We start from the raw sequence: 26,633 nt of genomic DNA, 5'->3' as shown, positions 1-26,633 counted from the left end.
CATTAAGCACTCACTAACATTGAAAGCAAAAGATAATAGAAATGAACTAGGGCTATTAAATAGAACAGGGAATTATAGAACATGAAGACAATCAGACCAAACTTCCTTTCTTGAGAACATTTGTCTATCATACAAATGTTCTGTTACCTTCCCTGACGTTTCTGTCCACCAGTGTCCTCAATAATGCACATTCATCAGGGGAACTAATCATGTAATATCAAGGGACATCAAATTATGAGTAAATCTTTTGGTCATCCATTCTCTAAGTGGCATTGTTTGGAAGAGCTTCTATTATTGTGAAATTGCTTTTTCTTTACCACATTGTGACTTGGAATTGCAACAAAACCTTCAAGCCCTCTATTTCTTTTTTTCATTGTATTTGGTTATCTTATAAACCTTTACAATTGAACAATAAGAAATTCCAATAAAACATAGAAAAGATATGTTCCTTTTCAAAACATAAGGAATATCCAATTCGTGAGACTCTAAAATAGAATACCTGTAATTTTTCAGTTCAAAATTGCTAAAAACTAAACACAATTAATAGCAACAGATATACAGTTTTGACGTACACAAATAAGCAAATAAACACATATAACTTACTTTTTAAAAAAACTTTTTTGAAGCCTGCTCAAATTAGAAATTAATTTCTTTCAATTGTATATCAAGTGCTGTCAGCAACAAAGTCAGCTTAATAACCAACTTAATACCATTACCCCACATAGACCTGTACCATAGGGAATCTCTAGACAAAGTAGAGCTCGAGTATAGATGGTTCCCAAATAGGTTGATTCTCACATGTTCAAAGTAGTCACAGAAAATAACCAGATGTTTAAGGGACTCCACCACACTGTCTTTTTTGCAAAATCTACAGTTTCCAGATTGATACTGCAAGTTAGATCTCCCCCATTGAAATAACCTTTCATTTGTGTGAAATTGGTTACGCTTGGTTGCGTCCCAGGCTACAGGGAAACAAAGATATATCTTGGGCGATCCCCCCATTTCCTTCTAAACAAGGCAAACTAACGATATGTTTTATAAGAGCCAATTGGATCTGATTGGTTACACCAATAGTATAGTTGCCTTTTCCGTTTGCAACTTGGTAGACCTGCAATTAAGTCTTCCTTGGATATGGCCATCAAACCCAAAATTCGATTAATTTTTTCTGCACAGAATGACAATGAGGTCAAGCACCCTAGTGTTAACAAATTATTCAGATCCACATAGAGTGAATTTGATGGCTGCCTTAATATCTTCACATAATTATTCAAAAGGTGCCAAAGCCATTTTTCTGACATTGGTAGAAGGCCCAAATCATGTCGTATAGCATCATTCAGTATTGAGGTAGCCAGGCCCAACACAGTTTTCCAAATACCACCCTGTAGGGTATCTAGTAGATCATCAATCTCAAAGACATATGTCCAAGATATACAGAATACAGGGTTCAACTTTCAATAGACATAATTGAATAACAGGTAGCAGAGAGAAGCAGCAATATTTCTGCATAATAATTCTCATTTGTGAGATTAAAGATCTTGTTTTCTCTTGCAGCCTTTCCTTCCATCAAGTCAGGGAACACAAGTCAGTCAAGGTATAACCCAGATATTTAAGATTGTACCATCTCAATATTCACCCCATCCATGGACCAGTTAAATCTACAAACCTTTTTTCTCCCATCTGAAAATATAATTATATTAGATGTGGATTGATTTACCTTTAGGTTATGTGCAACTGCATAGGAGTAGAACAGGTTCATTTTAGTCTGCAGCCCAAACAGGGTTTTGTCAGAGTAATAGATCATCCACGAACCCAATATAGGTGAGTTTCAGTTGGCCAGGTATAACCAGAAAAATTATTGCATTATCCCAACACCCTTCTATATCTGAGATATAGAAATTAAACAATACTGCTGCAAGTGTGCAGCCTTGTTTCAGCCCAATTGCAGTCGGTATTGGATCTGTAAGAGCACCTTCTTTATTCAATCTCACTCTATAGGTGGTAGCAGTATGCAATAGGGCTATGAGTGAGATCAGATGAACAGGAAAACAGGAAACCCCATTCGCTAACATTTTTCGCACAGGACCTCTCTAACAACAGTGTCAAATGCGACACTTAAGTCCTATATGATCATGCTTAGTATGCCATTGAATGTGAGATAGTAACATGGCATTAAGAGGACATCCCATAAAACGTCTGAATCCAATTTCATACTTTGACAGGGTCTTATTAGTCTTCATAAAATGTAACAACTCTTTCAAAATGAGGTGACCGAAAACTTTGGAGGATGCATCAGTAAGAGCGATCGGTCTGAAATGACCAGGCTCATTTATCAGCCCTTTCTTATAAATGGGAATTATAATAGCTGAGCACCAAGATCTAGGTATTACTCGGGTTTGAAACACAGCATCGAATTTGTATTTCAAAATCACTGCCCACAATTGTGGATCAGATTTAAGTAAACAAGCCAGAATCCCATCCGGACCGACCGCTCTTGACACATTTAACTTCTCAATGGCCTCAACTATATCTTCATGAGCCCATGGAGAATTAGCCAAAATTGAGTTTCCATAATTCAATGAATCTTTTCTATCAAATCTCATAGGTAGATCATATTTATGCTTAATGTAGTTGACCCAAACTGTGGCCACAATAGCATTTTCTTTTTGTCTCTCATTTACACCATTTATGGTCCTTAGAATAGCCCAGATGTTATTTTTCAACAAATAGTACGTCATAGCGTGGTTGTCTTGTAAGAGAAGCTTAGCTTTTAGGTTCTTAATGGCATTTTTATACTTTTGAAGAATGCCCTTTTTCACACAGGGGTGCTCCTCCCTATCAAGATTCGAATTAGTCAAGTGTCTGATCTTTAGATTTTTATCTTTTTTTAAATGGAAAATCTCTAAATTGAAGGTATGCTTATGCAATTTAGATTGATAAGCAGACACAACCTTCTTTGTCAGCTCCATTAAGTGGAGATTTATCTTATTTGTCATATGTGCATCCATATGGACCGAATCATCATTTGACAAGGTCATCATGCTCTCCATTTCAGGGTCCTCTTTAATTCGCCGGATGAACTGATGGCATATCGACGAACTCCATCTAACAGACAGTCCTGGTCTGTCAATTTCAACTAGCTCCAATATAGGGTTTGCTTTATATCACCAATTACCTAAACTTAGCTTTACAGAAATTGTGTGATGATCCCCATATCCAAGATCCTTGATTAAAACTGAGTCAGAAACTTTGTAAAGTTAAGTGGACAGAAAGAAATGATCAATATGAGATTTCAGTCCACCTCAAGACCACGTGTGAGGAAACAGTTTGACTTGCGTGGATACCACCTGAATATCACAGTTCAGGAAAAAATACACCAATTTTTGACCATTCCTAACAGTGGAAGCAGAAGACCGCAGTTTCTGAACCATACTCTGCCTAGTGAATAGACAGGATGAATTGAAGTCCCTCCCACCACCAAAATCCCCACATGCACATGACAAACTACTTCCCCTTCTAGAATTAGGTCCAGGGTATCTGCAAGCTCTTCCAATGATATAGTCACCCTATTCCAATAGATACACAAAGGAAGGATTGCTTTCCCATATGCCTGACATGAGGTCAGCTCTACAGCTATCACTGCAGCGTCTTTATAGATAAGCTTCAAAGCTAGTTTACAGGAATTGGTGATGAGGATAGCTAGACCACCCGAGGGCCTGCCCTTCTCATCGCTACTGGCAGGTTGTGTATAACATTCTAACCCCTCAACATAAAAATTAGAAACATGCAGAGTCTCTTGGAGTAGGATAACAGCAGAGTAACTGATAAAATTTGCTGTACCCCACCAACGAAAAAAACCACAGCTATTCCACGATAGACAAACAAAAGGAACTTCGTTATGGTAAGGATTTGGGGAGGGCTATGGAAGCCAAGCTATCCACTTTTGTGGAGACACTATTGATTCCACTGAAGGCTGCTGCCAAAGCCATCAATTGTCTGATCATATCCTCATTTATCTGTGGGGGCAGACCCAGCTCAGTTTTTGACTTTTCAATTGTCTCAGCAATCGCTGGTTTTTCCAAGAAGGATTTAGCCTCTTGCTCATTTAGAAAAATAAAAGGCTTCTGGTTTACGTATTCAAAATTTTCCCTCTGCTCCCAAACCAATTTCTCTATTCTTGAATGGGTTTCAAAGGAAAGTCTTTTATTACTGTGAACCTTCTCTTTGCAGTATATCTTATTTCGGAGTTGTTCTAAAAATGTCCTCTTGTCTTATCATCATAAGAGGCAGAATACACTTCAAGTCTCATGTGTCAATGGTGGAGTATGTGGACTAAGGCAGTTAGTGGAATATGCAATCATTCTCAAAGAAGACACACTAATCAGGCCTACAAAATATCAGATTTAAAAATAGAGTTCCCTAGACAACTTATACCCAATAAATTATTAATTGAAAGAGTATTTTGAAGAATATTACATACACAATTTCTTATGGAAAGATGACAAGCAAAGGCTTGAGAACCACTCCGATAAACATTTTTTTATTGTTTTAACTGCTACGTCTATGAGCAACAAAAAGAAGGGCAGCATTGCACTACTGAACACAATGTTAACAAGTGAATACCTTCAGCAGTTTAGAGTAGAGATAGGGGATAGATCAGAGTGGAGACAGTTTAGTTTAGTTTATTGATTTGTATTGCGCACCAGACCCGAGGGTATGAGGGCGCATGAGCAGCATGGTTATTCAAAGCTTGGTTACAGGTTGCTTATACATTGCATTACATAATTATAGTGAGACAATGAGGACATGAATACAGTTTGGCAGGAAGGAGATAATGCAGTACATATATTTAAAGAGTTACATATATTACATATATTTTACAAATTTACATATAAGCATACAAAGCGGAAAGCAGCCGTGTGGTGTTAGAGGTGTTAATGGTTCGTGTTCTTTATCCAATGAATGTAGTTGCGTCTAAAATGTGAGTAAGGTCGGGGTGTTCCGAGAGATGGTGGTAAGGAGTTCCAGTGTTGAGGTGCTTTCACCTGGAAGCTGTTGCCGCCCATTTTGGTGCGTTTGAACCTGGGGACAGTGAGCAGGTTGGCGTTGGAGGTTCTGGTGGGTCTGTTTGGGGTGTGTTTGCGTATTCTGTCTGCCAGGTAGCGTGGGGCATCGTTGTTCAGGCATTTGTGGGTGAGCGATGCTACTTTAAGCAGGATTTTGTCTGTTGTGCTGAGCCAGTTATGGGATTTCCTGATATTGGAAATGTGTTCCCTCCTGGGAATGTTGAGCGCTGCCCTAAGAGCGTTGTTTTGTAGCATCTGAATTTTGTTGGTGATTTGCTTGCTGGCTCCTATGTAGAGGGCATTACAATAGTCCAGTTTGGATAATACCAGGGCTCTGGCTAGTGTAATGCAACTCTGGGTGGAAAGGAAGGGTTTGGCTGCTCTTATAAGCTTACATGTGTAGGCAGTGGAGGATGCCATCGAGCTAACCTGTTTGTGGAAGGTTAGGGAGGAGTCGAGGTATATTCCTAGAGTTTTCACTTCTTTGGAAACCTTGATTAGGTTCCCATCTATGATGAAGTTAGCGTAGTTGTGGTCGAGTTTGGTTAGGTTAGAGGTGGAACCAAGGATGATGAGTTCAGTTTTGTCATCATTCAGGCATAGACTGTGCGAAGCCATCCATGCCTGGATGATGAGATATACCTTGTTCACCAAGGCCAAATCCTGGTTGTAATCTCCCGTCAACGGATGAGGATCTGTGTATCATCGGCGTAGTTGGTGTAGGTGATACCCAGGTCATCTAGATCGTCAAACAGGGGCTTCGTGAACACATTGTACAGAGTGGGGGAGACGCAAGAGCCCTGTGGGACTCCACACGTGATGGGGATGGGTTCGGCGGCGGCAGAGGAGGAGAAGACACGCATAGATCTGTTGTTGAGGAATGACTCAATCCAGCTGATGGCTTCTTGGGAGAAGTGGGCAGCTGAGTCTAAATGATTGCATAGGATTTTATGGTCAACTAGATCAAACGCCGCGGAGAGGTCTAGCAAGAGTAGTAATGCAGTTTTCCTGTTGTCTCTAAGGGCGTCTATTTGGGCTTTCAGATCTATCAGGGCGGTTTCAGTCCCATGTTGGGGTCTGAAGCCTGATTGTCTTATGCCTAGGAGGTGGTTTGTTTCAAGATATTTTTGGATTTGTTGCTATGCTGTCTTGTCTAGTATTTTGAGCAGGAATGGGACGGTGGTAATCGGTCTGTAGTTGGTCGGGATGGACGGGTCGAGGGAGGGTTTTTTGAGGAGAGGGAAGACCCAAGACTCTTTGAGGTTACTGGGGACTGTTCCTGAGGCGAATGAGGCATTGATGAGCCTGGTGATGAATGGTGAGAGGTCTCTTGCCGCATCTTTAATGATATGTGGGGGGCAGAGGTCGCCTTTGCAGTTGGAGAGTTTAATGCCGAGAATGATTTTTTCTACTTCGCGAGTAGAAACTTTGGAAAAGCTGAAGCGTGCAGTTATGGGTGTGTGGTGTGAGGGTGGAGGGCTGGCGTGGGCGTTGAAGGGGTTGGTGAGGGAGTCTTTCTTGTTTTTAATTTTGGTTTGAAGGCCAGTGACTTTGTTGTTTAGTGCATTTTGGACACTGGTGCACCATTGTTTGTTTTTATCGCAAGTATCTGGAATTATCACCGGTGTTTCCAATTCCTTCAGGATAGTAAATAATTCTTTGGTGCTGGAATTGGATTGTGAGATTCTCTGGTTATAGGAATCTTGTTTGGCCGCTATGATTTCTTTTTTATAGTTGGCCGTTATTTTGTTGAGAAGTAGTTTGTTATTGTCTGTCGGAGACTGTCTCCAGACTTGTTCCAGTTTGTGCTTTTCCAATCTAAGGGTTTTAAGATGGCTGGAGAACCATTGGTTGAGGTGCTTTTTAGGTTTGCATTTTCTGAGTTTTAGTGGTGCAATGGCATCTAAGGCTCTGCGCATGGTGTTGTTATAGCCTTCTAGGTCATAGGGATTAGAGTCTTGGAGTTGGCTGAGCGTAGGAAGAATGAGCGGGATCAATTCTTCCACTGTAATGTTTTTTTTGCTTCTCGTGGGGATGGCTGCAGCTAGTGCCAAGTTGGTTTTGGGGCTTGAGGCCTCGAGTGAGATGGAAAGGAGATGGTGGTCAGTCCAGGATTGGGGAGTGTTATTAGTGATTGACACGGCACAGTTGTAGCCTGCTATCCAGTCAAGGGTTCTCCCTTTGTTATGGGTGGGGCTGGATACTTTTTGTGTGAAGCCTAGTTCAGACATGGTGTTACTGATGAGGGAGGCTTGGTTGTCTTGGGGTCTTTGTAACCTAAGTTGAAGTCTCCCAAGAGGAGGCATTGTGAGGAGTTTTTTAGCTTGTCGGTAAGGATGGCACTGAGGTCTTCCTCGAAAGATCCCAGGAGTCCAGGCGGTCTGTATAGTAGGTGAATGGATATTGTTTGGGAGTTGGCAGTGGGTAGCTTGGCTGTAAGTGATTCGCATGATGGGAGGTGTGTAGCGGAGTTAAGTCTGATGTTAAGGTGAGTCTTGGCAATGATGGCCAAACCTCGGCCTCTAGATTCAGTTCTGTCCGCTCGGATGATGCTGTAATCAATAGGGATGGCTAGCGAAAGGGCTGGGCCTGCGGCTGCATGGAGCCAGGACTCTGTTATGGCTAAGAAGTCTAGATCTTCAGCTAAGATGAGATCAGTGATGTCCGTGGCGTGGGCAATTATGGAGCGAGCGTTAATGAGGGCACCTTTTATAGGTGGGGTAGTGGTTTTGGCAGGGGTGGTGGTGGTGGTTGCTGTGATGAGCGCTTTGTTGTTGGTTGTACTGGTGTTGAGGGGTTTGAGTTTGGGTTTTTTTAGCGTAAGGTTATCGCAGGTGCTGATGGGTCGGTTTGTGAGTTTGGATATTTTGGAGTCCCTGGCTCTGGGCTCATGTATTTTGGGAAGTCTGGATCGTAATCTGGTCAGCCTGTCCGTAAGGCAGGGGGGGAGAGAGTAGGGTAAGCATGATAGTGGTGCTAGGCTCTGTGAGGGTGGGTGATGTAGTGCCTAGGCTGATCAAGTTGAGGGGTGAGCTGGGCGGGCATGTGGAGTTGATAAGGTGGAGAATGATTCTCAGTAGTATAGAGTAAAGGCCCGGGAGGAACATTGTGTTTGGTAGGTAAGATGCAATGTGTGCATCTGGTGCGTGGGTAGAATAGCAAGCGTTTGCAAATTAGCACAACACTAAACAAAGATGAGCTAGATGCAGTTATAAAGCGCAGGGCACTTCTTGACTAAACAATGCAAAAACACAGATGGGCTAGATGCAGTTATAAAGCGCAGGGCGCTTCTTGACTAAACAATGCAGAAACACAGATGGGCTAGATGTAGTAATAAAGCGCAGGGCACTTCTTAACTAAGCAATGCAAAAACACAGATGGGCTAGATGCAGTTATAAAGCGCATGGCACTTCTATGCTGGTCAGTATGGTCTGGTAACAGCAGTATATAGAGGTGCATGTGAGGTACAGGAGATGAGAAAGATATAAGAACCAGAGACAGTATGGGGGCAGGTGAAAGAGACAGACAGAGGAGGGTTGAGAAGAGAGGAGAGACATAGGGAGAGGTGAGTGTGGAAAATATTTATTTGGAGAAGTCATATGGAGGAAAAGGGTGCCAGTATAATCAGATTACCCTGCTACCTCACCAAGAAAGTCCTTGAGGGAGTCAGAGACATAAGGCCACAGCCTTTAGGTCGTCTCTAGGACAGGGATAGACCAGACAGTAGAAGTACTCGAACTCCATTGTATTGGCACTGCAATACGACCTGTTGGAGTAGGCAGACTGGGTTAGGGCCCCCTTTCCCCTCATAGGTTGAGGGAAAGATGTACAGAGACCCCATCTCGATTCAAGCCCCAATTGGCTATTTTTTTAAACAACATTTTTATAGTATAAACTGAAAACGTATTGCATTTACCTTGACAACCTTTTTCCAAGCTTTCAAGATTTATGGTATGAAATTCTACTTTCATTAATAACACTAGTCTGTCACTTATGTTGCATTTTGATCCAAAGCGATTTGCATAGAACATTTTTGCATGCAATTATTATTACCCAATTAAAATTGGTACACGCTTTATCAAACTAGAAAATATGAAAGGCTAAGCCGACATTGCTGGGATTCAAACCTCCAAATCAAATACAGATCTCAGCTGCGAGCACTTAGCCCCATCTAAATGTCACTAATTAATAGGAGCATATTGCACTACCTATTGTGACAAATCAAGGGAATTTGTCCTTTCCCCCGGAGCCTCCCCGCTCCCTTCTCGCCAAGGGGGAGCCTGTCCCTTTGAGGCTAGGGAGGTGAGCCAGCTCTGCAAGACCCTCTTGATGGGTCTGGGCAAGTGGGACCTCACTGGGAGAGACTCCCCCTTAGGGGACAAGAACTCCCTCTCCTGTCAGAAACTCCCTAAACCGTTCCTCATGATGGGATACATGGGACTATCCGAGAGGCTAAACAGCTAATTCCAGAGAGTGGGCTGAAGGCAATGTTAAAGTATGCCATGTTCACACAGGAACAAAACTTCCAATCGTGATGAGGAGGTTGAATATAGAGGACACTCTGAATCAGAGGAAGGACGAGAGAAACATACGTGGGCAGGGAAGGGCTCCTGACAGCGTAACAAACAGACAATTGGCTGAGCTGCAAGGAGCCACAGAGCCTACAAAGTTCAGAACTGCTACGAACAAGAAGAGATCTCATTGGAGACCGAGCGTGTAGTCAGTGCGGAACCAAGAAAATGGAAGTAGGAGTCCCGCTGGTGGCGTGACAAGGGAAGCTCCCTGGTGGGCTGTATGTCCGACTGACTATGCCAACAGCACCCGCTGAAATATTAGCCAGCGAGCTGGTTACCAGAAGGGTTACTAGAACGCCGGCCAAGAGAGACGCGAAACTCAGACACCGGCAAGAACAAGCAGACAGAGTAACTAAGAGAGAGAAGGTCCTGAGCGACTGCAGTCCCCGGAGACGTTCCCCCTGTGATAGTAAAAGGTTAACAGGGAAAACAGGAGGCCAAGTGGGACTCGTTATGTAATTGGAGAAACTCATCCCAGTGAAATTGAGGGAGCCCAAAATGCAAAGTTGACAAACCTAAACTGTAACAATATCCCATTGTTCTAGAAACAGAGAGGAATATATTCGAGAGAGGATACTACGAAGTGAAGGGAACTCGTCCCAGTCGAAGGGACGAAACCCTAAATACCAGGAAGAGGAATTTGAACTGTCATAAACGAAGAAAGAAGAGTAGGAGAAACTTTGAACAAGAGATTACAAATTAGGTAAAAACACACTGGCAAGAGGGGACAATAAGTTTGTGTTCTAAAAGCACTGAATGGAGTAGATTAGAGACACAATACCTATGGAGAGAAGCCATTAAGATGAGATACCCCGGATAAAACAAAGCTAAATAAAAAAAAAAAAAAAAAAAGAAAAAAACGAACGAACATCACCCATAGATATCCCAACTAAAAAAATATATCCCACAAGGATATACAGGATCGACCAGCCTGGATCAGAAGACAAAACAAATCACAGGAAAAGACACTTGTAGAGAACTCCCTAATAATAAGGGAAAACACAAAGACATTGTAAAGGAGTTACAAGATCTTATACAAAAGGTGACCAGAGACCTAAAGATTGGATATTAAGACGAAACTGTCTAAAAATACAAGCAGACCATTGCATCATCAGGAGAAGGGAGTCATTCTCCTGACCTTAGTTGGTTTTGAATAGTGGTAGGGACAGTTGGGATCAATTATTTTAGACAGCGGACTCTAATGTGGACGTTTCCCCGATGACTCACCAGCACCGTAGTTACATAGGTAGGAAACACCTGTGGGAAACCAAAGGGTGTCTCACCCACTAGTACTCAGGGGCTTGTCACCCAGGTGGCCAGGACACTGCCATCACTTTTGGATCTAGTTCCTGGGGGTGGACCAGTGCGGGAGGATCACCTGGGTGAGGGGTCCTCGGAGAGTGGAAGTGAGACGACCAATGGTGAGACGCTGTATTCCCCCTTTCCCGTACACCTAGCCCATCCTATTTTATAGGATTCTCCAATGTCCCTACTCGCCTCCCCTTTTCACTCAAACACTGGGCCGAGGAAGAGGGCGACTGAGAGGCTAACTAAAAAGGCTAACCCTTACATATCGTATAGGACATGTCCCGCTAATTGGGTCAGGCAAAGTCAGGCACTTGACTTTAAGTGCATACATCTGATACCAATTAGCTCCCCTCACACGGATAAAAGGCGAAACATAGAGACACACTCTGAGCAATGTGGAACACGAGCATACGAAGAACCTCCGGGCCAAAGGCAAACCTACTGTAGCAGAGCAACGGACCAAGGGACGAGACCAGAGGGTGAAGAAACCCAGGAGTTCCCTGAAGGAGGTCAAATCCCAAACAAGAAGGCTGCATTGTATATAAAGGATGCCAGCCACCCTCCCGGATGAACGACCGAGTTGGTGAGGCGAGGCCAAGCCTGCAGTACTAACTTTGACTCGTGAAATTGAAACATGAGAAACCGGTGTGTGTAATGGAAAGACTGAAGTTGCAACAATATATTGCACAATTGAAGGCTGTTTGCATGTAGATGAGGCACGAAGAAAGGCAGTCCTGTGAATTAAGTTTGAAGTAATGATATCTTTGAAACCATCAATACTGAGTAACGGAGTGGTCCGGTGAAAGGAAGTAGCCCACTCAAAAGTCTCAAGTGCAAGGGGAAATGTTTGTAGCGATAAAATGAATGAACTGTAAAAGCAAAGTGGTCCAAAATTAACCCAGAGGAAAGCAGAGAGTAAAAAGGTGAATGTTGAACTTTGGTGCCTCCGACATTGATCTACCCAGACCAAGAAGCACTGGGGCAAATAGCACAAGAGTGAGAGCTGAAGGGAAGGTGGAAGTGGTCCCGCAGAGGTCTGTAATTTAAAGCCACGCACATTTGAACGTCTTCGACATCAGAAAATGGTCCAAGCCTGACTGAGGGAGAGCGGAAGTGTAATAAGTTAGGGGAAGGGAACCCCAAAAGGATGTGAATTAAGTGTGCGGAAGAGAACCCCTGCAAGTGTTTTGAACATTTTGCTTTGAAAAGGTCTGAGCCTGACTGAGGGAGACCGACGTGACCTAGTGCTTTAAGAGGTCTGAGCCCGACAGTGGGGGACTGGCGTGAACACTTTGTTGAACTGTGTTTTGAAAGCTCGAAAGAAAAACTTTAATGTGGAAGGCCAGGTGGGCCTCAATCCATATTTTGAACTGCCTTTGTGTTAAGAACCTGAGCCAGAGTGTGTCAGCCTGCCTACAGGGACCGCCTTACTCTGTGCTGTCTAACATGGGGAGGAGAGCAGACTCAGCCACATTTATTATATTTGAACACTTACTTTCCTTTGCATACATATTGTCGTTTACAAACTTTGTGTACAAGAGCTAGGGCAGGCATTAGGTTCTGTTATCATAGGCCATTTTGATTTGACAGACTCAACTAGGACTGTATTATTTATTATTTGATGGTTTAGACTACTCCCATCCTAGCTATAGGGCAAAGCAGGAGTTTTTCTAAACCCTGAAAATTGAATAAAGGTTTTACAAACTGTAACAATTGTGTCAGTGTCATACTTGTGAGACCATGCCTCCCTTACACACCCCATTGTAATGGGGAAAGATAGGCCTTATGTTTATTAGTTGATCAATCTTGAAAATGTCACAGTGTCCGCGTCCTTCTTCTGACCCTCCTCACTATGATATGGTTTTACTGTTGTGACACCACGTTAATGGTTTGACAGTTCTACTGGTTTTTCTATCTAACATGTGTATATCGACCCACTCTTTACTTGTTGAGCTTGTGCATGGAACCTCCTCAAACTCCACAAAAGGTTGTTCAGGCAAAGCATGAACAGACATGCACAATTTGATGGCAATCCATGCACTTTAGAATATTTTAAATGGAAAATGAAAACCCCAAATGTTAATTGGTCACACAATAGGGGTTTAAATACACCCCAAACATGCTTTCTGGATACATATCTTGAAATTGTCATTTTGCTTTTGCGATTTTTGGCACAAGCCTAGCTCTCCTCTTTAACCAGTGCACTCCCCAAAAATGTTGTACATCAGATCAGCCAAATTTGCGATATAATATCTGACCAGAGCAGCAAGTCTAACAAAAACCATATGCTTACATTCCATCTCAGATAAGATGAAAGGGAAGGCGAGAAAAACAGTAACACTTGCGAACACAGGAATCAATCATTGGATTCACGTCCAGAACAAAAACAGTAAGTGTGAAGATATGACAGTTAGAATGACTTATGTCCGTAGCAAAAATTGTATATTTGGGGATATGAAACTCAGCTAACTATAGACTATTGCATCTCGAAGAAAAAAACATACTTTTGTATTTCGCCCCAGACCACTGCTAGCAAAGCAAGTGAAGAAGAGAAAAACAAAAGATGAATAAAATATATGATTTGGTTTCAGACAACCAAGTCCTTCATTTGACACATACAAAAGCACATCAGAGAAAAGTGGGAGAGAAAATGACCATGAAATGGATTATGTACGCAAATTTGGAGTAAGGGTTGAGTGTGTGCCTTAAGAGAGTAGTTTGCAACACAGACACATATTTTGTACAATAAACACAATCATTTTTTTTTAAACAGAGGGAAATAGAAATCTTTAATTTACGGTAGTTAAGATGATAACCTATAAAAAGTCAAGATTACAGCTGTTGGAAATTCTGGTACCAGAAACAATCTAAATAAAATAGCAGTTACACATAAACATACTGTCACACAACATCTACTTAAAATATTTAGTAGTTTACAACCACACTATAGTTAAATCAGGATTCTGAAGTATTTGTGAAATTGTGATTTGTAGTGTGCAGAGTTTGATCATGTGTGGCAAATGTTTCATGAAGATTGGGTGCTTATAGTAACCTGATTTATGGCATTCACAATGTTTGCAGAGTACCTTTCCTGAGTTAGTAACCAACTACCTGTAAGAAACCATGCCTCACATAGGCACTCACTACTCGCTAGTGATAACTGAACTCTTGGCGAGTAAGCAGCGAACTAAGGGGGCTATTGACTTTGCATTCATGGCTAGTAGCCTGCTACTTGAAATATTTACCTCTGAAAAAACAATATAATAAATAAACAAGCCTCAAAATGTGCACTCCCTATAACAGCCTTTGGCTAATGATAATTGACACCTAGCAAGTATGAAATGGTATGCTGAATGTATGTGGAGAATTGAGGAGACAAGTTAGTTTAATAGGACAACTACAGGTGTTTTGTGCTTGGATTCATCTCAACTAAAAATGTAAAAATGAGTAGCAAGCTGGGGGGTGCTGTTGAGCCAGCACACGATGTAGACGTGTGCTGGAGAGCTCTGCCATGGCCTAAAATATCCTGCATTTCTGTGCCAGCTGGGCAAATAAATCCTGCCATCCTACCCATCTGATCGTGTGAAGGAAAGAGCTCTGAATACTACAGTGTGTGTTCGGTCTGAATTGATTGACTTCCCCTGCTGGGTGCTCTGGAGACACTTGAGGCCGGGCACTGTAGTGGTCCGGAGGCCGCTGTGAGGATCTGGGACTCACCCGCCGCTAGAGTGGGGGCCCCCCCTCGTCCCTGTACTTGCTCTCGAGCTCGGGAGACCGAGTTTCAAAGACACACTGCATCCACTTACAGAACACACTGCTCCCCAGTGACATTGGACCCGGGTGCTCCCACTTAGAGGCCCTGTGCACTGCGCTATCAGGGCTTACCTCCTTGTCTTCTTCCTCGGCCCCTAGGCACCGACATACAACTTGAGGGGTGCTGGATGCATAATTTCTGCCCTCCTTTCTTTTGGCGGCCTGCGTTTCTGCTACTCACTTTTGGTCCTTTGGTTCTCGACGTTTGGCCCCTCTTGCGCTCGGATCTGGCGATCTCACGAATATGTGTGTTGGCCTTATCTTAGCTGCCTGCCATCTTTGTGGCCCAACACGGTTGACTACCGCGGACATACTCCTGGTGCTTATCCTCCTGGACACTCACTATGGTCAAGGACTAGCATAAAAAGATGGGCAATCAAAATAAATAGTATACAGTGTGCCTCTGTGTCTCCCGGGCCCGCCGCCTTGGACGCAGGGCTGTCAGACAGTGAGAATCCCCCTGCTGCCCTTTCTTTAGCAGATGTCATGAGAGCCATTGCGAATTCTAGGATTTCCATGGAGTGGAAGATTGATGAGATCAGTACCTACGTCTCGCTCCTACGCCATGATTTGCATAAGCTTGCTTCCAGAATGGGGTTAGTGGAAGGTCGGATTTCGTATTCTGAAGATACCCTTCATGCGATGGAGCATTGCTTGTCGACAGTTACCCAGAGAGTAAGGATCCTGGAGGAAAGGGTTGAAGATGGCGAGGGATGCTCACGTGGGAACAACCTCCGCATTGTAGGCCTTCCTGAAAAGTCTGAGGGTCCCAGCATGGAACATTTCTTAGAAGCTTGGCTAACAGACTTTTTCAAACCGAAGCCCTTCTCAAAATTATTTTCTGTTGAACAAGCTCCCCCCACACGGTAGTAGCTATGCTCCTCAATTACTGCGTATCGGGACACCTTGTTGCAAATGGGCCGGTCGATGGGTCCCACATCCTACAATGGCGCTAAAATCTCCTCCTTTCTGGATTACACCAAAGGGGTAGGGGGTCCTCAGAGAGTGGGTGAGAAGCACCTGATGGTGAGACATGGTATCCCCCTTTTTCCACAACCGAGCTAACTCCTATGCCTGCTTATTTTATGGGAAAATACAGCTCCTATAATTCCTCCCCACTTCACGTTGACAACACTACTGAGCTGAGGAAGATGAGGAATGAGGCCAGAAAGATTACCTCTACTGACTTGCAATAGCTTTGTCCCGATAATGAGGCCAGGCCTAGTCAGGCACGTAATCCTAACTATACACACCTGCCACTTGTTAACACTCCCTGTTAGGTGGATAAAAGGTGGTGCGCACAGGTACACTCTGAGCGAGGCTAGTTCGAGAAGGAGAAGCTCATTCGGGGGGCGTATGCAAACAGCCTATGGAAGTTGGAAGGCCAAGGGGCTGATTGAAAGTTGCAAAAAACACGAGAGAGCCAGGTGAGAATTCCACACTTTCGTGAAGCAATAAGTGTTCCAAGACTCAAACTGCGTGAGTGGAAGAGAGAAACCTTCAAGGGGCTTCAAACCGGCCCACTACCATCCCAGGTAAACAACGGAGTTGGGGAGGAGTAGAGGAGGCATTTGTAACGGCTTTGACTGCTGCATGAAAGGTGTTGATGAAAGAAGAACAATTAACACGACCAGTGAGTTATCAAAGGCAACAAAAGCCTTGTTTGTGTTAAAAGCAAAAGTAACTGGGACCTAAAAAGTTGAAGGTTGCGCGTGTGCCGATTAAATTGCAAATGGAAAGGACAATTGCTGCATTGTGAAAGTAAAGTATACAAAGTAACAGAGTGGTCCTGCGAGGCTGAATCGCACATTCAAAATTCTCTGCGAAATGTTCTGAGATGAAGTATATTAAAACGGGAACCCAAGGCAAGAAAGTAACTGCAATCCCGAAAGAAAGTTGAATAAGCGAAAAGCAAAGTATGTGAGCTCTGAATATGCAGAGAGGGCTAAGTATATGAACCTTGGAAGAGGCCAATGCAGCAGAGTTAAAGAGAATAAGAAACTACAAGTAACAAGAGGCATTGGAGTTGCAAGATGAGGAAGATTGTTAATTGTTGAATTGTTTAAAGAGAGGTCGAAGTGGTCATGCAGAGGTCTACGTAAAATCCTTGCATTTTCGAAAGTCTTCCACAGTGAAAAGATATAAATACCAAACGTGGGGAAGGGAACCCCCACAAAGAGAAAGACAGGCTGCAGCCCGGCGGAGGGAAGCCTGTGCAGAACTGTGATACACTGAAAAGGTGAATAGACAGGTCCGAGCCCGGCGGAGAGAAACCTGTGCAGAACTGTGATGAACTGAAAAGGTGAATGCAAAAAGAAAGTCAGGGTTCAGCCTGGCAGAGGGAAGCCTGTGTTGAATTGTGGCAAAGTAAAGGTCAAGAGTAGAACTGTGTATTTTTGACAAGGTGGACGAAGTCTAAGGAAGTGATTGAACTACCAAAAGCTTAAAACCCAAGCCTGAACTGTTGAATTTTACCAGTAACCTAACGTGTGCAAGACTGATAGAACTGTGCCATCCACTTATCCTTTTTAAGAAACTCTCTAGACCCTGTGCTACTGAAAGTGGGGACGGGAGTTGTTATCTAAGCCATTCTGACATTTCTTTTGAGACACTATTTTTCCTTTTGTATTCCCTTAACACAATTGTCATTTGAGAAGGAGGGCAAGGTTCGTTTTTTTTAGTATAGGCCTTTTTATTTTTATTTTGACTAGTCTGAGTTGGACTTGTTTGTTATTTGTTTAATGGTCGAGACTACTCCCATTCTAGAGTTAGTGCCAGTTAGGAATCTACCAACATAACCTAAGTACCAAAATAAAGGTTTTCGATACTTGTATCTATTGTGTCTGTTTCTACTATCGATACCATGCCTTCTTTACATTAAGGTTTACTATGTTTTCTTTGAAGCACACAATAGTGGCGGGAGGGTACAGGGACTGGGGGTCACAGACTCGGCTTTCTCCCTTAGAGTTTTGATGGGGCCGCTTGTATGAACAAAAAAATGTAAATTGACATGGGCAGTATAGCTCAGTGGCAATGTGCTCGTCTTGGAAGCAAGGTGACGCAGACCAACACAGGTTTGAATCCCAGGTCTGCGCTTAGAAACCACTTCGGTATTAAGCGTGTTTTAAATAACCAATTATAATTGTTGTCCTGAACCTTAATGGTTTATGCTCCCGGATTAAACAGGGCTTTGTTTTCCAGTTCCAAAAACGGTATTCTCCAGATGTGACTCTGCTCATTGAAACGCACCTAGCAGGCTCCATCTGTACTTTTATCAGGCGAACCAATTACCAGAGCACGACATACGCAGACTTCTCACGGGGGTCCCCGAGGGGTGCCGATACTCGTTCAAAAGAGGTTACCCTCTGGGTCCTCTCTGCCCAAAAAGACCCTTGGGGGAGATTTGTCCTAGGGGTGGTGGAACTCTGGGGGACCCCTGTTGGCATCCTGGCCATTTAAGCCCTTCCTCCGTTGTTCATGGACCTCTTAGATGCCATTCAACAACTGTTGCTCTCCCATCAGCCCAATTTGTGGATCTTGGAAGCGATTTTAATGACGTCATGGACCTATCAATGGATTATACTCACCACAAAATTGTGCACCTTCACAACTGTGTTTGACTTGCATGATGTGAAGAGGATGGTCAATGAGCACGCCACGTGTTATTCTTTTCGTTCCGGTGGGCATGCTTCCATGTCTCTCCTAGATTACTTCTTTCTCCTGCAGTTGAAAGCACTTCTGATTACATCTGCCAGGTTCCTGCCGAGGGTTATCTCTGATCATTCCCTGCTCCTTATTGAGCTGGCGACTAACACCAGACAAGGTTGTGGCTCAATAACTATTATCTCGATTTTCCAGATTTTTTAGAAGCGATTATGTCCAAAACTAGGGAGTATTTCACACTTAATACTGGATCGGTTGATAGCCCAGCGACTCTTTGGGAGGGCTACAAGGCAGTACTAAGAGGTGAACTGATAGCCTTGATTTTGGTGAAACGTCAGGCCCAGTTGCAGCGGGTGCCTGAGGCCGAAATCATAGCTAGCCAAGAACCTGGGGGAAGAGTTTGTCCAATCAGACTCTGCCCGCCACACACAGACTCCTCATAGCAGCCCGGGGGACACTGCATAATATCCAGCTAGATAATGCCAGGCAAGCGCATTGGGATAGGTTGCGCAGGATCTATCATACCGGGCATAAGGCAGGGAAAATGCTGGCCTGGCTGGAGCGATGGGACAAGGAGAGTGGTCACGTTAGGGAAATACTAGATGGGGAAGAGTTGGTCACACAGAAGATTCCGAGATAGTGGAATGCTTTGCGCAATTCTATGAAGCACTATAGCAATCCCCAGTGAGATGTGAACAAGCTATTCACGACCCCTTCGCCAGTGCTGTGTTCTCTCGCCTTTCTGCGGTACAATGAACCAGCCTGGAAGCGGAAATCACTGAAAAGGAGATTACGGAGGCCATCTCACAGCTACAGTCTGGGAAAAACCCAGGCCCCAATGGATTGCCTGTGGAAGAAGATGGGTGGCCTGACATGTCACAGCCAAGAGGACAGGATCTCCCTCTATGCTGATGACGGATATTTATGAGCGACCCACAGGTCTCTTGTCCCATTGTGGCCCAGTGCCTCCGAGACACTGAGGCAGTTACCAGATTGAGGGTTAACTGGCACAATTCAGTCTTGTTCCCAGTGAAGGGGGGTGACTTGGCAGTCCCCCCGGAAAGTCCCTATAAGATTTCATGGGTGGGTTTTCATTACTTAGGGGTTTACATTGGTCTGGATTCCCCTCGACTTTCTCTCTCGCAATCTCTATCTGAGCACAGAGCGATTTCAACAAGACGTGGCAGTGGTGCACTCTTCCCATGATGCTCCTGGAGAAGGCAGCATTATTTAAGATGTTTATGTTGCCTAGGTATCTTTACGTCCTTCAGAATACACCTCTTCCGGTCCCCCAAACAGAGTTTGCAAAAGTGGACTCGGCCCTTCCAGACTCTGTGGTCTGGAAGACAGGATTGCCCTGTCCACGTTACATCGTTCAGTGTGGGAGGGGGCATTGGGTTGCCCAACATAGCACTCTATTATTGTGCCTCACAAATGTCAGTGATTAATGACTGGCTGCATGGAGACGGGGGGGGGTCACGCTGATCCAAGTACTGTATGGCGAGACAGGGACCGTACCTTACCAGCAATAACTAGACATGTGATTGGGGTCTAGGGGTTGGCACTTTGAGGCATTTGTTGGTGGGGAGGGGGGAGCCAACCCTGGCCCAACACTTGTGGCGAAACACGTTGCTGCCCGAAGTCAACAAAGTTGGGGTGTTTGGGACTTGGGCCCGTCATGGTATTGCGACCCTTAGTAGTCGGGTACTGGGGGGGGGGGAGGTGGTTCCCTTTCCCACTTTGCAGGTATTGAACAGGCTCCCGGCGACCGAATGTTTTCATCATATCCAGATTGCCCATGCATTACAGACCCAGTGCAGACATACAAGCTGTCCCGCCCTGCTCCCCTCTAGAAGCCAATATGGTCGACAACACATTGCCAGAAAGGTTACCTTGGTTATGTTCCAATGCCTATCCTCCTTCTCGTTGCAGGGATTGGTTAGACTCCATAGTAGGTGGGAAGCGGAAGTGGGGGGTCATAGACCCTGAAGACTGGGTGAAGGCTTTAACGTCACTGAGAGAAGAGGTAATCTCTTCCCGGTTTTGCTTAATCCAACTGGAGATCTTACATAGAGTATATTATTCTCGCACGCTGCGCTTCAGATGTGGCTGGGTGGCTCATGGGCGATGCCTGAGATGCGACCGGGCAGATGGCACCTTTTTTCATATTATATGGGAATGTCCGTTGGCATGCCGCTTCTGGGACAAGATCCTGAGAAAGCTAACAGGGGTGATTGGGGAACCTTTGCCTGCAGAACATAAAATTCCTAAACGTCTCTTGCTGGGAATCTGGGGGGCCCACTCTTATACTCAGCGGGAGCTATTCTGGCTAAAAGGAATATTGCAATGAAGTGGTGTGTGCCGGAAATACCCAAATATCGCAAATGGGTCTTGGACTGTATGTCTTATGAAAGAAGAATATATAATGCGCATGGGTGCTGTAAGGAACTCATGGTGGCAACAGTAAAGATAGACACAAGTGATCACAGCTCAAGGGTGTTTACTGAACTTTATAACGGGTGAGAAAACACCCAAACTAAACCTAAAGCTAAGAAGAAGCAAGCTACGGCCATCAAATAATAAGGCAGTCCTAGTAGCTTCTTGTCAAAGGCGATTGCTCTTCCGCCGTAGGATCTCCCTCCGCCGGGCTCGGATCCTCCTTGCAAAGTGGGCCTCCCTCTGTCGGGTTCACTAGGGCCTTCCTTTAACACAGTTCATGAATTGCTCAATTTCACCAGAAAGTGCAGGTTCCCTTCAGCTAGCTTTCTTTCGCCATCCCTCCATTGGGTACACACTCGCCTTATTTCACAGTTCACAATCTTATCAGAAAGCGGGGTTCCCTTGCCCTAGATTTCTCTCAGCCATGGATCAGAGATTTTAAATTGTACAAAGGATTTGACGTGACCTTTGTAGGACCACTCTGACATCTCACGTCACCCTCAACTAGGGCCTTCTGATACTTGCAGTTTTCAACAAAAAAAGGGGCGAGCAAGAGTCCTTCGAATGAGCACTCCTGCAGCGCCTGACCACTCTGCAGCTGGACCTTCACTGGGCTTTCACAAAAGTTCAAACACACACAACTTCTGAATTCCAATTTCCTGCATTCATCTACTGTTGCCAATTACAAACTTGGGCTAAACACACATCGATTTTCTATCAGTTTCCTCCAACTCACTTGCGGGGTTGAACCTGCTGGCTTGTCTTGTCTCTGGAGTCAAGGACGGTATCACGGTAGCCAGCACGCCTCCCTGCCTGTGCCATCAATGCGGGAGGTCCATGTGCACCGTTTCCTCCACATGCCAGCTTTAAATCCCGGTCTTATGATTTCCCTTTCGGAGCCTTTGCGAGTCGGAGTTGAAAAGGGCAAGGGCAGTTCCCCCTTCGTCGACACTCCAGGTTTCGCTGCCTTTCTTCTCCATTTGAACTGGAGGTCTGGTATAGCTGTATACTTGCGCGTACCTCCTTTTATCCTTGTGGAGAAGGTAAAGGGCCATCAGGTGTGCATGGTTATTGTCAATTGCCTGACTCTGCCTGACCTGTGTGTTGGGACATGTCAAGTAAACGGCTCTGGTGTTAGTCCGTTGTCGGTTACGGTGTAAGAGAGCTTGTGTTAGTAAAGGGGGGGGGCAGAGCTTCTATATGTCCTACAGAGGATGGGGAAAAGGTGTTACAAGGAAGGGGTACTGCTTCTCGCCTGTCAGTGTCCCACTTCCACTCCATAAGAGCCCTCATCCAGGTGATCCTCGCCCACTGATGATCAACCCCCAGGATCTGGATCCAATAGCGATGGCCATGTCCTGGCCACCTGGATGACAGATCTTTGGGGACTAGCGGGTGAGACACCTTCAGGTTTCTCACAGTGCCTGACCAAATTTAAAAAAATACGGCACAGGTGGGAGGAAGTTGGATGACAGGAACCTTCTTGTAATCAATTATGTGGTCTCCTCTGTGTTCATGTTTCGGACCATTGTGCACTTTATTTTCTCTGTACCTGGAATCTGCTGAAATATGTTATGTTATTTACTGTGCTGCAATGAACCCGTTGGTTGTATGTTCCAAATCACAATAAAATGTGTCAGTAAAAATAATGGTGAGCAAGCTGTTGGCTCCGAGATTAGTTTTGATGTGACGACGCATAGCAATGGCTTGGAAAACTCCTGTAGGACCAAGTTACAATGGAAGGATAAGAGATGCAACAAAAATGGTTTAAACCAAAGAAAGATGTTCTGTATACAAAAAAAAAAAAAAGAAAAACAAACTTGTACTAAGACTGTGGATTACAATATCTGGCAAGAGGTTTTGAACCCGTTCCATGCACCATCTGAAGGAAAACCACCTTGAACCAGGAATACAATTAATCGTAACCTCATAACTTGGGATGTTGTGTCGGAATAAGTTGCCAGCCCTCAGAGCCAAGGAATACTGAACTAAAAAGGCAATGTAATCGAGTATAGAGCGATAAAAGCAAAAATAATTATAATAAAGTCAACGACACGATGTTGTGTATAATTGCAAAAAAGATTAAATCGAACTTTACACATGGAAAGGAAAAAAATATTTCCTCAAACTTTTGTTACCATTTATGAAAGTTCACGAAATTTTGCAGATCACTGACCTGGACAAATCCAAACACTCATGGTAAATATGATGATGTTACATCACTTTTTCATGCTAATAAGATTGTTGGGGGGAGGGTCACAGTTTCTTATACGGCGCTTTCCTTAAACACTGAAAAATGAGCTGTTTAGCCCAAGATTTTAAAATTGCTCACTTCGATTTAGGTTTGTTGCCATACGCATAAGTACTGCACAACGCAAATGTTGCGAAATTCGCATAAGCTAAATTTCAGACATTGACGTTTTAAGGATCAAAAAAGGTATACACATTTTGAAATATGTGAAGTAGGTCCGGATGCGCAAACGGAAATAAATTACGCTCAAAACAAGGAGACATCTGCACAAAGCTTACTTAACATGGCACGCATGCCCATAAATGACAGAAGGTCCCAAGAACATGGAATTCTCATGACGGCTTTTATTGAGCCCTCGAAAATCACACGTGAAAACACTTTTTATCCACACGTCATGCAACCTAACATGAAAAGCCTACCAAAAGTGAAGTCGCCAAGCAACTTTTAAGTTAACCAATATAGATATAGGAGCTAATGTTAATTTTATGCACGTTACAACTTCTAACACTGTATAAACATGACTGCACTGCTCAATCACAGAGCTATTTACCATTAAAGAAAAGAACGAACTGAACACATAAGTCACAACATACATATTTATTAACAAATGTATTTATACACAGGGCTCAAAATGTGCTCTCTCCACTAGCCCATGGCGAGAGATAATGGGCTGTTGGCGAGTATGAAATGCGGTTCTGTGTGCATGAAGGAAATTGAGGGGCATAAGACTTTATGCCTAGCTAGTACCCTGCAACTTTACATTTTATCCCGAAATACACATATATACACACACAGGGGGAAAACATGCTCTGTATGGAAGTTGTCTAACCATGCTACATAAATAGCCATGCCCACACTGAAGATTGTGACTCTTCATGGTGTCACTATTAAAGATACGGCATCGGGAGAAGCTAAAGCAGAGGCACATAATTTTACATTCTTTGTAACCAACCTTTATCCTGCTTTTCCATCACTCGCATACACAACATTCTAACTAAACTGACAAACACACCATTCCGGAACAAATTCAAATTTGGCAACGTGCACATTTAAAAGCTATGGGTCACAGGTGTAAATCGTATTAAACAATGGACTGACAGATGGACCTGCTTATGGCAAACTTACAGTGCAGCATTATCAAACAAAATGAGATAATATGAATATAAAAAGTTGGTAGATTTATGTAACACGGCTCGAATACCATTGATAGATCAACCTATGAAGATTACAATGGCTCAACAATGATTAAATTTAATCAGAAATAGAAACATGGAGTCAAGTCTAAGAATGGTGCCATTTTAATCGTTCTATAAAACAAATTGTGTCATGTGTCTTTGTTCTATAAAATAAAGAGTGCCATATGCCAACACGCATTTCACTCTCAAGCAAGCTTCTTCAGGGCATCATTATAGTACAAGGTTAACATTGCTTTCATTATTACATATCACTGAACATAATTGAATAGCACAATTTCTTTTTTTTTTAAACTTTATTTAACACGTTGGCAGTGGTTTACAGGGCACTCATCATTTCGTTCATAACATTGCATTGATGTACAGTCATAATGAAGCATAGTTACAGATTCTCAACCGGTTGTCTAAGCATTTTAACTTGTTGCATGGTAATGTCGCTTATTGTAATACATAACATTTTGTTATTTTCAGAACATTTCAGTTTTCAGTTCTGTAGCTCTTGTGTACATATGTATGTATACACGATATGGTGCCCTATATCCTTGGGTCTGCAACGAAGCCACCACAATATTCACATATCCCTCCTCATTATCATTCACAAATGCCAACTCCTTAAACCATTGTTGTATCATGGGTGACTTTTTTTGCTTTCCATTTAAGTAAAATGCATTTCTTGGCAATTATACATCCCATGTTAAATAGTCTAGGATCGTTATTTTAGCATTCCCTATATCTCTGAGGAGATATTTCGGAGGGAGGAGTGTCAAGGGTATATCCGTCATTGCATTTAGTGACCTCGCTACTTGTGACCAGAAGTCATTAATTGGAGGGCAGCTCCAAAACATATGAATCGTGTCCGCTTCTCCATAACCACATTTCGGGCATTTTTGAACATTATCGGGGTTGAAGCGTGAAATCATCATAGGTGTATAATGAAGTCTATTCAGTACTTTAAATTGTATTAGACGTAATCAAGCATTCATTGAGACCTCTTTAGTAAGGTTACATATTTTCTGCCACTTAACATCATCAATTACATTTCCTGTGTCCCGTTCCCATTTGTCTTTTACTATGCTGTGTTGAACAGTTCCAGCACACACCTTAGCACATATTCTAGCCAGTAGACCCTTTCTGCTGTCTACCGTACTACCATTTCTATGCACTCATTAGCCTCGGGTTCAATTGGGAATGTTATCCATTTCTTTTTAACTGCCGCCCTCATTCCATAAAATTGGAGTAGGCGTACCAGGTTATTTCCCATTTTCATTCAAAATATGGCACTCGTCAAAAATCTGCCACACGGGTATAGATCATCAAGTTTCATTACTTTGTCAGGATCTCATGTCTCCTGGATATCGGTGACTAATGTTGGTGGGGAGTTCAGGGCAGTTCCATAAGGGAACACTACTACTGTATGGGTGCTTGGTGCCCATCCTCATTTATTCGCCTCCGTCATCTACTGTAGTTCGTAATGGATCAAATGAGCATAAGTCTGTATGGTGGTTACTCAGCAGGGTTGACCTAACATCAAACGGGGAAGCACTATCTGTCTCTAGTACCTTGTGTGCAGCTGTCGTACCAATATCTTGCATAATGCGTTTGGGCTGCCAGATAGTACAGCTCAAAGTCAAGAGCTGCAATGCCATCCTCGGTCATATAGTTCAGCAAGGGCCTCCCATTTCATGCGAGCTGTACCACCACCCAACACGAATCCCACCGCCAGCTTCTTAAAGAACCTGTGTCCTGGCCATATCAGGATAGTATTAAAAAAAGGATAACAGCTTGGGTACTACCACCATTTTCAGGATTGTAACTCTGCCATACAGTGAGATGGGATGCTTAGAACGCAGATTTAATTTATGTTCTACTGTATTTAGGTATTCTTCATGATTGTTTTCGTATAGTAGTTTACGTGTTCGTGCCACCTTCACATCTAAGTATTTAACCGCTGTAGATTTGATGGCTTTGTAGTGTTATCTTTTAGCGGGAACATTTCTGATTTCATTGTATTGACCTTGTATCCAGAGTGTCGTGTAAATTTGTTTACTTCGGCCAAAACGGGTTCAATATTTTCTGCAGGGTTTCTAAGATATAGGTGAGTATCGTCTGTGCGTAGAGTGATTACCTGAGGGAGGGCGCCATATATGTATTCCTCTATGACCATGAAACTCTCTGATCCTGCTTGCAAACGGTTCTATGGTTAGTGCAAACAGCAAAGGGGAGAAGGGACATCCTTGACGTGTACCTCTAGCAAGCCTGATTGAGTCTGAATAGTTCCGGTTGGTATGAATTCTGGCTTTTGGGTCGTTATATAGCAGATTCACAAATG

At 43.5% G+C, this 26,633-nt stretch overlaps 1 protein-coding gene across 2 annotated transcripts in view; it reads right to left on the bottom strand.

Moving 5' to 3' along the window:
- KLHL22 (kelch like family member 22) overlaps positions 1-26,633 on the bottom strand; it is a 482,095-nt gene that overhangs the window by 382,764 nt on the left and 72,698 nt on the right. The gene's annotated exons all lie outside the window — the stretch shown is intronic.

This window comes from Ambystoma mexicanum, chromosome 10 (genome assembly GCF_040938575.1).
Source record: "Ambystoma mexicanum isolate Mex_15411 chromosome 10, UKY_AmexF1_1, whole genome shotgun sequence".
NCBI classification, from domain to species: Eukaryota; Metazoa; Chordata; class Amphibia; order Caudata; family Ambystomatidae; genus Ambystoma; species Ambystoma mexicanum.
Note: the sequence above shows the minus strand (reverse complement) of the source record. Positions and strands in the feature narration are given on the sequence as shown.